This window comes from Stenella coeruleoalba (genome assembly GCF_951394435.1).
Source record: "Stenella coeruleoalba genome assembly, chromosome: 11".
Classification (NCBI taxonomy): Eukaryota; Metazoa; Chordata; class Mammalia; order Artiodactyla; family Delphinidae; genus Stenella; species Stenella coeruleoalba.
Window position 1 is genome coordinate 69,635,742 of NC_137157.1, and position 13,047 is coordinate 69,648,788.

The following is a 13,047-nucleotide window of genomic DNA, read 5'->3' on the forward strand; positions in this document are numbered from 1 at the left end:
TTAGGTAAATTGATAGAGACAGAGTAGAATCGAGGTTACCAGGGACTGGGAGGAAGGGGGAAGGGAGTGTTATTGTTTAATGGGTACAGAATTTTTGTTGGGGATGATGAAAATGTTTTAGGTGTAGACAGTGGTGGTGGTTACACAGCGTTGTGAATGTACTTAATGCCACTGAATTGTATACTTAAAAACGGTTAAAATGGTAATTTTTTTTTTTTTTCCTGCGGTACATGGGCCTCTCACTGTTGTGGCCTCTCCCTTGCAGAGCACAGGCTCCGGACTTGCAGGCTCACGGGCGGCCATGGCTCACGGGCCCAGCCGCTCCGCAGCATGTGGGATCTTCCCGGACTGGGGCACGAACCCATGTCCCCTGCATTGGCAGGCGGACTCTCAACCACTGCACCACCAGGGAAGCCCTAAAATGGTAAATTTTATGTATATTTTACCACACAAACAAATATACAAACATAGCTGGTTAAAATTTTTGTGTAAAGAGCAGTTAAGCCACCAGGACCCTTCCTGCCACCCGCCAGTCATGCTGAACCATGATACCTGCGGTCTCCTTCCCCTGCCAATGTCCAAAACACTCTCAGATAAGTTCATTTCACCTCGAGCAGGGAATTGGTGTGGGGGGGGGGGGGGGAGATGTCGTTCCTTCCCAGGAGAAAAGACATAGACACTGGAAATTTGGGCCCTAAAAATAGGTCAGTTCAACAATAAAGTCCCTCAAGTTGATATACCCAAAGTGGTGGTGGTGGTATATGCTTCTGATCAGCTTTTAAGTGCTCCACATTCAAATAATGAACAGACATATCAGCATCAACAAGTGTTTGAGGAAGTCCTCAAACAGCAGAAATCCAAATGACTAGACCAAAGAAAGGAGCTTGGAGGAGCTGAGAATTCTGGCTTTAAAAATCTGACTCCCTGGGTTTCCGGGAAAAGGACTGTGGACCTGTAATAAACTGGATGATTTCTAACGTAAAAGCAGCTGTCAATCAGAGAATGCCCATCCTACCAGATATAAGATATGTTTTCTTTCCCTCTGCAATCATTTATTTACTCATTTGTTATTTTGGGGTTTTTTTTGACTAGGTGCCTATTCTGGAACTGCTGGTTATAATTTTCAGAAACTGCTGCCTATTCTGGAACTGCTGGTTATAATTATCACAGAAAACAGATGGCCACATGTAATAGGACATATTTATATTATAAGTATTAACTGTTAATTCATTTCTTTGTTTTATATTCCATAAGTGTGTGTAATTTGTGGTACACAACAGTGATCACGAAATATTTAGGCATTAATACGTGTAAATAGTAAAAGAGAAGTACTTGAAAGCTTTACATAGAATATACCAGAGCTAGATCAGTAATTTAGGCACAATTGTTTGTAGAGGAGTGAAGCATGATTTTAAAAGGGGAGGTAAAGGATCACTGGATCACATAACTGAGACATTTAGCTTCAGAAATGGATGAAGGGGTTAAAAATCTAATTACAAATCTCTTTTTCTTTGTCTCTTAACCACTGCTTTCCTCTGTACTACCTTTGTTTTCCACAAACTTGCTTTATGAGATAGCAGGGTTGACCACCAGTATCTCTAAAGCTAGGAATCCTAAGAATGAGAACTCGTCTCCCCCAACGGTTCCAGCAAAAGTCCCAAGAAAAGCCCTAATATGCCAGTCCTGTGTCCCAGTCCCCATTCTGGAAGATGAGTAGGTCAGTCCGACCCAACTCACATGGATATTCCCATGCAATGTGGTATTTATGTTCAGTTTGGAATCAACGTGGAAGTTCCTTATCTTGTCAAGCCTGTTAGGCTCTCCCTTCATCATTGTCAAAGGCAGAATACTGAGGCAGCTGAGCGGGATGCACAGAGAAAACAGATGCAGCACCAAACAAAAAAGCTATTTCCCGGGCTTCCCTGGTGGCGCAGTGGTTGAGAATCTGCCTGCTAATGCAGGGGACAGGGGTTCGAGCCCTGGTCTGGGAAGATCCCACATGCCGCAGAGCAAGTGAGCCCGTGCGCCACAACTACTGAGCCTGCGCGTCTGGAGCCTGTGCTCCGCAACAAGAGAGCCGCGATGAGGCCCGCGCACCGCGATGAAGAGTGGCCCCCGCTTGCCACAACTAGAGAAAGCCCTCGCACAGAAACGAAGACCCAACACTGCAAAAATAAATAAATTAATAAACTCCTACCCCCAACATCTAAAAAAAAAATTATATAAAAAAAAAAGAAGCTATTTCCCATAGTCAGCAATGTTCACGGGTAACTTGCAAAACATGGAAGGAGGGTAAAGGCTCTTTGGAAAGCAGTTTGATAAGCACTGTTACTTAAAGTAACAACGTAAGCAACTGCAGTCAGAGAGCAAACCCAAGACAACAGGATGGGTTTAGCCATTGTCAATTATTTTAAAAATTGCTTTCATAAGATCCAAATTTTCAGAATCCTTAGGTACTGTTACAGATGGAACCAATTAATAATTTTAGTTAAGCTCTGGTACCTAGAATAAGCAGACCAGAAATACAACACCTTTTATAGAATGTGGTCTTTTAAGCAGATTCCTTTCTGGAATTGTTGCATTTTTTATCACTACATCTTTCCAAATACATGGCTTTTTTTTTTCCTCTGATTGTGTTTTTCTTTTCCATTATGGTTTATTACAGGATGTTGACTATAGTTCCCTGTGCTATACAATAGGACCTTGTTGTTTATCCATTCTATATATAATAGTTTGTTTGCATGTGCTAGTCCCAAACTACCAATCCAACCCTCTCCCACCCCCCTCCCCCTTGGCAATCACAAGTCTGTTCTCTATGTCTGTGAGTCTGTTTCTGTTTCATAGATAAGTTCATTTGTGTCATATTTTAGATTCCACATGTAAGTGATATCTTTCTCTTTCTGACTTACTTCACTTAGTATAATAATCTCTAGGTCTATCCATCCATGTTGCTGTAAATGGCATTATTTAATTCTTTCTTATGGCTGAGTAACATTCCATTGTATATATGTACCACATCTTTATCCATTCTTCTGTCAATGGACATTTAGGTTGTTTCCACATCTTGGCTATTGTAAATATTGCTGCTGTGAACATAGGGGTGCATGTATCTTTTCGAATTATAGTTTTGTCTGGATATATGCCCAACAGTGGATTTGCAGGATCATATGGCAACTCTACTTTTAGTTTTTTCAGGAACCTCCATACTGTTCTCCATAGTGGCTGCACCAATTTACATTCCCACCAACAGTGTAGGAGGGTTCCCTTTTCTCCACACCCTCTCCAACACCAAATGCATGGCTCTGTGTGAAACACATAACCTTTTATAAGGAGATGGTATAATTTGGTGAGATTTATTCCAGGATGGAAGGATGATTCAACAGCCACAAATCAAAACACCATATAAACAAAACAAAGGATAAAAATCATATGATCGGGCTTCCCTGGTGGCGCAGTGATTGAGAGTCCACCTGCCGATGCAGGGACACGGGTTCGTGCCCCGGTCCAGGAAGATCCCACATGCTTGCGTACCGCAAAAAAAAAAAAAAAAAAAATCATATGATCATCTCAATAGATGCAGAAAAAGCACCTGACAAAATTTGGTATCCAGTTATGATAAAAACTCTCAACAAAGTTGGTATAAAGAGAATATACCTCAACATAATAAAGGCTACATGTGACAAACACACAACTAACATAACTCAATGGTAAAAAGCTGAAAACTTTACCTCTAAGATCAGGAACAAAACAGGGATGCCCATTATCACCACTTTTATTCAACATCATATTGGAATTCCTAGCCACGGCAGACAAGAGAAAGAAATAAAAGAAACCCAAATTGGAAAGGAAGAAGTAAAACTCACTATAGGCTGATGACATGATAGTATATATAGACATCCCTAAGCACTTGACCAAAAAATTATTAGAATAAATGAATTCAGTAAAGGTGCAGGATACAAAATCAATATACAGAAATCTGTTGCATTTCTATACACTAATAATGAACTATGAGAAAGAGAAATTAAGAAAGCAATCCATTTACAACTGCATCAAAAAGAATAAAATACATAGGAATAAAATAACCAAGGAGGTGAAAGATCTGTACTTTGAAAACTATACAACACTGAAGAAAGAAATTGAAGACAACACAAATAAATGGAAAGATATAACATGCTCATGGACTGGAAGAATTAGTACTGTTTAAATGTCCACTCTTCCCAAAGCATCTACAGATTCAATGCAAACCCCATCAAAATATCAAAGGCATTTTTCACAGAAGTGGAACAAATGGCCCTAAGATTTGTATGGAACCCAAAAGGCCCAAATAGCCAGAGCAATTTTAAGAAAAAAGAACAAAACTGAGGTATCATACTCCCTGATTTTAAACGATACCACAAAACTACAGTAGTCAAAAATGTATGGTATTGGCATAAAAACATATACATAGATAAATGGAACAGAATAGAGAGCCCAGAAATAAACCCATGCTTATGTGGTCAATTAATTTAGAACAAAGGAGCCAGGAATATACAATGGGGAAAAGACAGACTCTTCAATAACTGGTGTTGGGAAAACTGGACCACTTTCTTACACCACATATAAAGATAAATTCAAGGATTTCCCTGGTGGTGTAGTGGTTAAGAATCCGCCTGCCAATGCAGGGGACACAGGTTGGGTCCCTGGTCCTAGAAGATCCCACATGCCACAGAGCAACTAAGCCCGTGCGCCACAACTACTGAAGCCCGTGCGCCTAGAGCCCATGCTCCGCATCAAGAGAAGCCACCGCAATGAGAAGCCCGTGCACTGCAACAAAGAGTAGCCCCCCGCATGCCACAACTAGAGGAAGCCCGCGCACAGCAACGAAGACCCAACACAGCCAAAAAAAAAAAAAAAATTAAAATGGATTAAAGACTTAAATGTAGATCTGAAACCATAAAACTCCTAGAAGAAAACACAGGCAGTATGCTCTTTGACATCAGTCTTAACAATATTTCTTTGGATATGTCTCCTCAGGCAAGGGAAACAAAAGGAAAAATAAACAAATGGGACTACATCAAACTAAAAAGCTTTTGCACAGCAGATAAAACAATCAACAAAGCAAAAGGCAACCTACTCAATGAAAGAAGATATTTGCAAATGATATATCCAATAAGGGGTTAATATCCAAAATATATGCCTTCAGGGCTTCCCTGGTGGCGCAGTGGTTGAGAGTCCGCCTACCGATGCAGGCGACACGGGTTCGTGCCCCGGTCCGGGAAGATCCCACATGCCGCGGAGCGGTTAGGCCCGTGAGCCATGGCCGCTGAGCCTGCGCGTCCGGAGCCTGTGCTCCACAACGGGAGAGGCCACAATGGTGAGAGGCCTGCGTAATGCAGAAAAAAAAAAAAAAAAGAAAAGAAGATCAAAATTAGAGGGCTTATACTACCTGATTTCAATACATAATATAAAGCTACAACAATTAAGAGAATGTGGCATAAGGATAAGCATATGGAAAAAATGAAACACAATGTTGAGTCTGGAAATAAACCCTTACCCGCATGTTCAGTTGATCTTTGACAAAGATCCCATGGCAATCTAATGGGGAAAGGATAGCCTTTTCCACATATATTGCTGGGAAAATTGGATATCCACATACAAAATCATTAATTTAGACACTTACCTCACACCATAAAAGTCACAGGAACTTAGTAAACACCTTGAACTCAAGAAGGGCCAGGCCTTATGAATAAAGATCAAGTTCCTAGAGAGGAATAGGCTCTAGGACAAAACCTAAACAGATTCATACTAAAAAAACCTACAACCAAGACTAGAAGATCAGGATGATTCTCCAATAATATAATTGCCTGCCAGAACAAAAATCAACACTCTGCAGAGGAAGATATTAGAATTCAGAGTCTCGTCATCTTATCATCCACCATGTCAGTATATGATAAAAAATTACTAGACACGTGAAGAAATAAATTGCCTACACTAGTATTTTTTATTACTGAATTTGACTCAGAGAAGGATGAACAAAATTTCTAAGGTTAATCACTAACCCTTTGGCTTCTTTCTTACCAAAACAGGCCAATATTAATTTTTAAATGTTTAAGGGAAAAAGCAGAACACTCAAGAATGAACTCCTTAAACAAGTTGTCTGAATAAAAAGTATTATTCAGATTTCATGGAGTCTGTTATTGTTTGGCTCTGGATTCACTTACCAAAATTGATGCTATGGAAATTTTCACTTTTATTTAAACTGGAAAGAACAGATAGGAAATTATGTAATTAATAATTTTGATAAAGCAATTATAAATGGATGGCAGTGTTTGCAAGAAGCTGTCAGAGGATAGCTGTTACCTATTAACACTGCCTTGATTTCTGGAAACTCAAAAAGGTTCTAAATTAACATAAGACTGTTAACAATGACCATAGAATTTTCTAATAGTAAAACTTAAAAGCTTTTCCATTGTTAAATCCTGCAAAGTTTCAGGGTGGGAGTGGGGAAACCATTATTATATCAGTGTGACTGTATATAGCCCAGAAAATCCATTATGTATCATTTTGACTCATTCATTTGACATAATATGAATAAAACTATCTTTTCCCTTTTTCTACATAGTAAGTGTACTTTCCTAGGAACTAAATAGCTTCCTGCCACCACCTGATCACCACCTCTTTAGTTATTTTACTCACACTTAACACTGTATGATACCACCTCAAATAGAATCAATTAGTTAAATAAATTTGGTTCATAACCCAACCGCTCTCTCATTCCCCAAGGAAGAAAGGGGAAAATGCTACGCTAAATGCTGTTCATAGTGCCAAATAATTCAAGGTACATAGGCAGAAGTGTGGTCAGGGTATATTTGGAATAGAATGATGACAATTCTGTATTCAGGTCACAATTATAGGAAAAAGTCTGCATTCAAAGTTCACACATGGAGAAAAGATAAAATCAGAAGCAAAATATTTACTTCATAGGCAGAAGCTGAGGTTTGGGATTCAAGCCAACTTCAAGGAACCAGTTCATAACCAGGCAGGAAACTTATCTGGAAACAAAGCAGAGAAATGAGGTCACACAGTAGTGGAAGCCTGGACTAACTGCCCACTGCCCTCTCAGTGATGTAACGGATTGAACAGATCAATCTCAACAAGTGTAGATTACTCTTTAGAGCAAAATATGTTTCAGGAGGTTGCAGTTGATGTGTCTTTATATAATTTTAAAAGAAGTGATGAGCAGACATAGAAAATAAACATGGTTACGAAAGGGGAAGGCAGCGGTAGCGGGAGGGATAAATTAGGAAGTTGGGAGTAACATATACACACTACTATATAAAAATAGATAACCAGCAGAACTGTTTAGCACAGGGAACTCTACTCAGTATTTTGTAATAAGCTATAAGGAAAAAGAATTTGAAAAAGAACATACATATAGGTATGTATGTGTATATATATATATGCATACATATATATATATCTGAATTGCTGTGCTGTACATCTGAAACTAACATGATATTGTAAATAAACTATACTTCAATTAAAAAAATGAGGAGGATCCTTTAAAAATTTTTTTATATCTAATTCTCTTCATCTCTAATAATACTGAAAATAAGAATTCAAAGGTTTCTTCTAAATTGTGATTTTCTATAAATTTTTTTACCAGGTGACTATAAAATGATTCAGAAACACACACACACAGAACAAACATATGACCCAGCAATTCCACTCCTGGGCCCCTTTAGGGCCTCCTATAGGCAGAGCTGATACAGCTAACAAAGAAATGTTGTTTCCAGAGTCACAGAACCAGCATCACAAAGGGGGATTCAAGCTCAGAGACAGTAGCTTAATAACCAGCACACTTTCTAATCCTTATATCTTTTACTTCTTTTTCTTGCCTTACTGCCCTAGCTAGGGCCTCCACTGCAACACTGAATTGAAGTGGTTACAGCAGACATCCTTGTCTTACTCCTGACATCAAAAGAAAAGCTGTCACAATTTCACCATTAAATATGATGCATACTGCCACTTATTGGTAGATTAAGAAAATTCCCTTCTATTCCTAGGTTTCTAAGAAATGTTAAATGTTATCAGCTAATGGATATTGAACTGTATCAAATGCTATTTTTCAGCATCTATTGAAAGGGTCTTATCATTTTTATTTTATTCTGATAATGTGTGAATCACATCACATTCCTTGAATAAATCCCACTTGGTCATGATGTATGTTTATGGACTGAGTATTTATGTCCCCTCAAAATTCATATGTTAAAGCCCTAACCCCCGGTGTAGCTCTATTTGGGAATGGGACCTTTGAGGAAGTAATTAAGGTTAAGTGAGGTTATAAAGTGGGGCCCTGATCCCATAGAACGCGTGTCTTTATAAGGAAAGACTTCAGAGATCTCCTGCTCTCTCTTCATGGGCACTCAGAGGAAAGACCCATGAGGACAAAGTGGCCATCTCCAAGCCAGGAAGACCGCTGTCACCAGAAACCCAACCAGCCAGAACCTTGATCTTAGACTTACCACCCTCCAAAACCGTGAGGAAATAAATTCCTGTTGTTTAAGCCATGTATTCTCTGGTATTTTGTTACGGCAGTCTGAGAAGACTAATATGATACATTGTGTTATTTATATCTTGCTGGATTTGGTGTGAGAATATTTTGTTTAGAATTTCTTCATCTATACTCTGAGGGGCTTTCCTTCTCATGATATTCTTCTAAGTTTCATTTCTCTTTATATCCCTGTTGAGTTTTGATATCAAGATCATGTTTGCCTCGTATCCTCTAGCTGAGATGTTTTACACTGGCATTTCTTTCTTAAATGTTCCATGAAAATATGCAGGGGAGCTATCTGGGCTTGTGGGTTTCTTTGTGGCAATTAATCATAGACTCAATTTGCTTAATGGCTATAAGAATATTTTGATTTTCTAGTTTTCTTGTATCATATTAGATAAGCTGTATTTTTCTACGAATTTGACCATTTTTTCCTGAAATTTCAGAAGTATTAGTATAAAGTTGCTTACAATAGCTTTTATTAACTTTTAAAATAGCTTAGAACAAATAGCTATTTGTGCCTTCTCTCCTTTTTGATTTATGCATTACCAGAGGTTTATCAATTTAATTTTAGCTTTGTTGATTTAGCTTTCCACTGTTTGTTTTTTTAATTAATTTCTATTCTTATTGTCATTATTTCTTATTTTGACCTTTTGAAGTTTATTTTGTTGTACTTTTTCTAACTTCCTGAATGTTTAGATCATTGATATTCAACCTTTTTCATTTCCTAACATATACATATTTAGCCTAGAAATTAACCTCTAAGTACTATTTAGCTGCATCACACAAGTTTTTTTTTTTTTTTAAATCAGGGGTGATATTATTTATTTATTTATTTATGGCTGTGTTGGGTCTTCGTTTCTGTGCGAGGGCTTTCTCTAGTTGTGGCAAGGGGGGGCCACTCTTCATCGCGGTGCGCAGGCCTTTCACTATCGCGGGCTCTATTGTTGCGGAGCACAGGCTCCAGACGCGCAGGCTCAGTAATTGTGGCTCACGGGCCCAGTTGCTCTGCAGCATGTGGGATCCTCCCAGACCAGGGCGCGAACCCGTGTCCCCTGCATTGGCAGGCAGACTCCCAACCACTGCACCACCAGGGAAGCCCCACACAAGTTTTAATAAGCTGTATTTTTATTATCACTCAGTTCAAAATACTATCGAATTTCCATTGCGAGTTCTCCTTTGAAACATGAGTTATTTGGTAACGTACTTATAAATTTCTACAACGTATGAATATTTTCTACTTCTATAATAAAATTCAAGTTTAACTTCATTTTGATCAGAAAACATACCGTATATAATTTCAATCCTTTGAAATGTGTTTATATTGTACAACAAATGGTCAATTTTTATTAACGTTCTTTTTCTTTTTGAAAAAACATGGATTCTGCAGTTGCTCCATGCAATAAAATTGTTAATTATATTGTTCAAAGCTAGGACCTGATTTTCTTTTCCATTTGTTCCGATAGGAATGTTAAAACTTCCCATTATAATTTTCAATTTATCTACTTATTCTTGTAGTTTTGTCCATATTTGCTTTTGATTGGGGGAGCTGTTACTAGTCACCATAGGAATTTACAATTTTTCTATACTTCCCTCTGAATTAAAACTTTTATCATTATGAAGTACTCTTCTTTATCTCTGGTAATTACTTTTGCCCTAATATCTATGTCAGCTTCCCTTTGGCCAGTTATTTTACAGTATATATATTTTTCCTTTTTTTTACTTTCAATCTTTTTTCCATTAAATTTCTATTTCAATGTTATGCAACTGCATAAGAATAAATATTTGTTCAATATTTACTTTCAATCTTAATGTATTCTTACATTTTAGCAAAATATATTTGGGTATTTTTTTAGTTGAACCTGAAATTTTCTGTCTTTTAATTAGAGAACTTAGTCCGTGTATCAGTCTAGGTCCACTCAGAAGAGAGAAACTGTACGGTAATTTGAAGGGAAAATGTAATATAAAGAATAATGGGGCTTCCCTGGTGGCACAGTGGTTGAGAGTCCGCCTGCCGATGCAGGGCACACGGGTTCGAGCCCCGGTCTGGGAGGATCCCACATGCCGCGGAGCGGCTGGGCCCGTGAGCCATGGCCGCTGGGCCTGCGCGTCCGGGGCCTGTGCTCCACAGCGGGAGAGGCCGCAGCGGTGAGAGGCCCACGTACCGTAAAAAAAGTAATAATAATAATAATAATGAACTATAACAGGTGGTTGGATAATGAAGGGTTAGCTAGTAAAAAGCAGAGAATTCTAATAAATATAGCAGATATAAGGAAAAGCCACTACTCTAGGGCTGAGACAGAGTGTCCAAGGAAAAGTGCACCTCCCTCCCCCACCATCTCAGGACTGATCATAGCTAGGCTCACTGGATGGCAGAGAACTCTCTGTGGTGCCATGTGGGTGGAACTTTCTGGAAGTCTACTCTCTGGAACTTACCAGAAATCCTCACTCCAGGACGCTGGGGAAAGCTGTTCATGGGGAAGCACCTCAAAATGCCACCCAAGAAATGGAAAGGTGCTGGCCACTGCGTGCAGCTGGTCACCATGCGTGCAGGAACTTTGTGCTGGAAAAAGGACAAGTGCTTGAGGCTGGGGAAGCCATGTGCACTGCAGGAGCTGGATGCTGGAAAGCTGCGCATGTTGCCAGAGCCTGAAGAGTGAGCACAGTGGCACCAGGATGTAAAAACCCTTTCTCTCTGTAATGTCTCTCCAGCGCCCTCTACTGACAAAGCCTCAGTGCCCTCTGGCAAAGGAAAAATATTTAAAAGGCCCAGAACCATTTCCACAGAACAGAAAAAAGGATGAATTTGGAGCTGAGGCAATAAATTGAAAAACAGCACACAGTCCATTTATACTTTAATGTTATTACTTATATATCTGAGTTTAAATCTACCATCTCACAGTGTGCTTGGTATTTGTTCACCTGTTTTATGTTCCTCTTTGTCCCCTTTCTAGCTTTTCTTTTCTTTCCTTTTTGGTTAAGTATTTCTATTATTCTATTTCACCTTTATTTTGCTACTGTTTTAGAGGTAATTCTGATTACAAAGCATGTCATTTTACATAACAGTTTTTAACAGCTTTATTGAGGTAAATTGCATACCATAAAATTCACTCATTTTAAGTGTACAATTAAATTGTTTTTTAGTAATTTTACAGAGTTGTGAAATCGTCACCACAGTTTAATTTTAGGACATTTCTGTTGCCCCCAAAAGAAAACTTGTGGCCAATTTGCAGTTTCTAATTCTAGGCAACCACTGATCTTTTTATCTCTATAGGTTTGCCTTTTCTAGAAATTTCATATAAATAGGAGCATACAAAATGTAGTCTTTGTGTCTGGCTTCTTTCACTTAGCATAACATTCTGGAGGTTCATTCATGTTGTAATATGTATCATTACTTCATTTCTTTTCATTGCCTAACAGTAGTCTGCTTTATGTCTGCACTACATTGTGTTCATCCATCCACCAGTTAATGGACATTTGAATTATTTCCACTTTTTTGGCTATTATAGATAATGTTTCTACGACCATGTGTGTACAAGTCTTTACATGGCCATATATTTTCATTTTGAGACGGTAAATACCTAAGAGAAGAATTGTTTGGGTTATGTGGTAAATTTATGTTTAACATTTTAAGAAACTACCAAAATATTTTCCAAAGTGACTGTACCATTTTACATTCCTGCTAACAACATATGAGGGTTCCAGTTTCTATACATCCTCACCAAGAACTGTTATTGTCTTTTTTTTATTAGAGTCATTTTTGTGGGTGTGAAGTGTCATCTCATTATAATTTTAATTTTCCTAATAACTAATGATATTGAGCATCTTTTCATGTACTTATTGGCCATTCATATATTCATTTAGCTGAAATGTCTATTGAAATCTTTCCCCATTGTTTGTCTTATCATTGAGCTGTAAGAGCTCTTTATATATCATGGATACAAGTCCCTTATCAGATATATGATTTACAAATAGTTTCCAATGGATTGTCTTTTCACTTTCATATTATGTTTTCTGAAGGACAAGTTTTTAATTTTAATGAAGTCCAATTTATCAGTTTTTTCCTTCCATTGTTTGTGATTTTCATGTCCTTTCTAAGAAATCTTTGCCTAACCCAAGACCATGAAGATTTACTCCTATGTTTTCTGTTAGGATTTTCATAATTCTAGGTCTTACATTTATGTCTATGATCCATTTTGAGTTTATTTTTGTGTATGGTATGAGGCAAGGGTCTAAATTCATCATTTTGCATGTAGATATCTAATTATTCCAGCACTATTTGTTGAAAAACAATCTTCCCTTCCCTCACTGAACTGTCTTGGCACCTTTATTGAAAATCGACATAATAAATATGAGGGTTTATATCTGGACTCAAAAATATATCCATGACTTGTCAAATTCTAATGATAATTAGTACTTTACTTTTCTTGTGGTGCACTTTTATTCTACTTAACCTCTTCTATTGGTTTATATGCTAGTGTTATCATGTTTCAATTTCTATATACTTTGAACCC